This window comes from Micromys minutus, assembly GCF_963924665.1.
Source record: "Micromys minutus genome assembly, contig: SCAFFOLD_47, whole genome shotgun sequence".
Taxonomy (NCBI): Eukaryota; Metazoa; Chordata; class Mammalia; order Rodentia; family Muridae; genus Micromys; species Micromys minutus.
In genome coordinates, this window is record NW_027667133.1 from 2,174,920 (window position 1) to 2,178,732 (window position 3,813).

The following is a 3,813-nucleotide window of genomic DNA, read 5'->3' on the forward strand; positions in this document are numbered from 1 at the left end:
TCTGCAATTTTGCCCCAAAATTAGGGAAATTTCTGCCTTTTTGCCCCCAAATAAGGGGAATTTCAGCCTTTTTACCACAAAATAAAGGTTATTTCTGTATTTTTGCCTTAAAATATGGGAAATTTCTGCCTTTTTGCCCCAAAATAAGAAAATTTCTGCTTTTTTTCTGAAATAAGTGAAATTTCTGCAATTTTGCCACCAAATAAGTGAAATTTCTGAGTTTTGCCCCAAAATAAAGAGAATTTCTGTCCTTTTGTCCCAACATATGGAGAATTTCTGCCTTTTGGCCTCACAATTAGGGGAATTTCTGCAATTTTGCTCCAAAATCGGGGAATTTCGGCTTTTTTGCCCAAAAATAAGAAGAATGCATACCTTTTTGCCATAAAAAAAGGAAATTTCTTCATTTTTTGCTCCAAAATATGGGGAATTTCTGCTTTTTTGCCTCTAAATAAGTGGAATTTCTGTCTTTTTCCCCCAATACAAAGAGAATTTCTGTCTTTTTTGCCCCAAAATAAGGAAAATTTCTGACTTATTACCCTGAAATAAGTGAAATTTCTGCAATTTTGCCCCAAAATATAGGAAATTTCTGCCTTTTTGCCCTTAAATAAGTGGGATTTCAGCCTTTTTACCTCAAAATAAAGGGTATTTCTGCATTTTTGCCCCAAAATATGGTAAATTTCTGCCCTTTTGCCCAAAAATAGGAAGAATGCATACCTTTTTGCCATAAAAAAAGGAAATTTCTTCAGTTTTGCTCTAAATTAAGGGGAATTTCTCCTTTTTTGCCTCTAAATAAATGGAATTTCTGTTTTTTACCCCAAAAACAAAGGGAATTTCTGTCTTTTTTAACCCAACATGAGGAAAATTTTTGACTTATTACCCTGAAATAAGTGAAATTTCTGCAATTTTGCCCTAAAAAAGGGAAATTTCTGCCTTTTTGCTCCCAAATAATGGGAATTTCAGCCTTTTTACCTCAAAATATGGGGAATTTCTGCATTTTTGACCAAAATATGGGAAATTTCTGCCTTTTTGCCCCAAAATAAGAAAAATTTCTTCAATTTTGTACCAAAATAAAAGAAATTTCGGCCTTTTTGCCCCAAAATAAGAAAATTTCTGCTGTTTTTCTGAAATAAGTGAAATTTCTGCAATTTTGCACCAAAATAAGCGAAATTTCTGGAGTTTTGCCCTAAAATAAGTGAAATTTCTGAGTTTTGCCCCAAAATAAGGAGAATTTCTGCTTTTTGCCCCAACATATAGGGAATTTCTGCCTTTTTGCCCCACAATTAGGGGAATTTCTGCAATTTTGCTCCAAAATACGTGGAATTTCTGCCTTTTTGCCCGAAAATAAGGGGAATGCATTCCTTTTTGCCATATAAAAGGGAAATTTTTTCATTTTTGCTCCAAAATAAGGGGAATTTCTGCTTTTTTGCCTCTAAATAAGTGGAATTTTTGTCTTTTTTCCCCAAAACAAAGGGAATTTCTGTATTTTATGCCCCAAAATAAAAGGAATTTATGACTTATTACCCTGAAATAAGTGAAATTTCTGCAATTTTGCCCCAAAATAAGGGAAATTTCTGCCTTTTTGCCCCCAAATAAAAAGAATTTCAGCCTTTTTACCTCAAAATAAGGGGAATTTCTGCATTTTTGCCCCAAAATAAGGGAAATTTCTGCCTTTTTAGCCCAAAATAAGAAAAATTTCTGCAATTTTGTACCAAAATAAAAGAAATTTCTGCCTTTTTGCCCCAAAATAAGAAAATTTCTGCTTTATTTTCTGAAATAAGTGAAATTTCTGCAATTTTTCCCCAAAATAAGTGAAAATTCTGAATTTTACCCCAAAATATAAGATTTTCTGTCTTTTTGCCCCAACATATAAAGAATTTCTGCATTTTTGCCCCACAATTAGGGGAATTTCTGCAATTTTGCACCAAAATACAAGGAATTTCTCCTTTTTTGCCCGAAAATAAAAAGAATGCATAACTCTTTGCCATAAAAAAAGGAAATTTCTTCATTTTTGCTCCAAAATAAGGGGAATTTCTGCTTTGTTGCCTCTAAATAAGTGGAATTTCCGTCTTTTTCCTCAAAACAAAGGGAATTTCTGTCTTTTTGCCCCAAAATAAGGAAAATTTCGGAAATATTACTCTGAAATAAGTGAAATTTCTGCTATTTTGCCCAAAAATAAGGGAAATTTCTGCCTTTTTGCACCCAAAAAAGGAGAATTTCAGCTTTTTTACCTCAAAATAAGGAGAATTTCTGCATTTTTGCCCCAAAATATGGGAAATTTCTGCCTTTTTAGCCCAAAATAAAAAAAATTTCTGCAATTTTGTACCAAAATAAAAGAAATTTCTGCCTTTTTGCCACAAAATAAGAAAATTTCTGCTTTTTTTTCTGAAATAAGTGAAATTTCTGCAATTTTTCCCCAAAATATGTGAAAATTCTGAGTTTTACCCCAAAATATAAGAATTTCTGTCTTTTTGCCCCAACATATAAAGAATTTCTGCATTTTTGCCCCACAATTAGGGGAATTTCTGCAATTTTGCTCCAAAATGCAAGGAATTTCTGCTTTTTTGCCCGAAAATAAAAAGAATGCATACCTTTTTGCCATAAAAAAGGGAAATTTCTTCATTTTTGCTCCAAAATAAGGGGAATTTCTGCTTTGTTGCTTCTAAATAAGTGGAATTTCTGTCTTTTTCCTCAAAACAAAGGGAATTTCTGTCTTATTGCCCCAAAATAAGGAAAATTTCAGAAATATTACCCTGAAATAAGTGAAATTTCTGCTATTTTGCCCCAAAATAAGGGAATTTTCTGCCTTTTTGCACCCCAAAAAGGAGAATTTCAGCTTTTTTACCTCAAAATAAGGGGAATTTCTGCATTTTTGCCCCAAAATATGAGAAATTTCTGCTTTTTGCCCCAAAATAAGAAAAATTTCTGCAATTTTGTACCAAAATAAAAGAAAATTCTGCCTTTTTGCCCAAAAAAAAAGAAAATTTCTGCTTTTTTTCTGAAATAAGTGAAATTTCTGCAATTTTGCCCAAAATAAGTCAAATTTCTGCAATTTTGCCCCAAAATAAGGGAAATTTCTGGAATTTTGCCCCAAAGAAAGTGGAAATTCTGAGTTTTGCCCCAAAATATAGAGAATTTCTTTCTTTTTTCCCCAACATATAGGGAATTTCTGACTTTTTGCCCCACAAATAGGGGAATTTCTGCAATTTTGCTCCAAAATGCGAGGAATTTCTGCCTTTTTGCCAGAAAATAAGAAAAATGCATACCATTTTGCCATAAAAAAGGGAAATTTCTTTATTTTTGCTCAAAAATAAGGGGAATTTCTGCTTTTTTGCCTCTAAATAAGTGGAAATTCTGTCTTTTCCCCCCAAAACAAATGGAATTTCTGTCTTTTTTGCCCCAAAATAAGGAATATTTCAGACTTATTACCCTGAAATAAGTGAAATTTCTGCAATTTTGCACCAAAATAAGGGAAATTTCTGCCTTTCTGCACCAAAAAAGGGGGAATTTCAGCCTTTTTACCTCAAAATTAGGGGAATTTCTGCATTTTTGCCACAAAATATGGGAAATTTCTGCTTTTTGCCCCAAAATAAGAAAAATTCCTGCAATTTTGTACCAAACTAAAAGAAATTTCAGCCTTTTTGCCCTAAAATAAGAAAATTTCCGCCTTTTTTTCTAAAATAAGTGAAATTTCTGCAATTTTGCTCCAAAATAAGGGAAATTTCTGGAATTTTGCCCCAAAGTAAGTGGAAATTCTGAGTTTTGCCCCAAAATAAAGAGAAATTCTGTCTTTTTGCCCCAACATATAGGGAATTT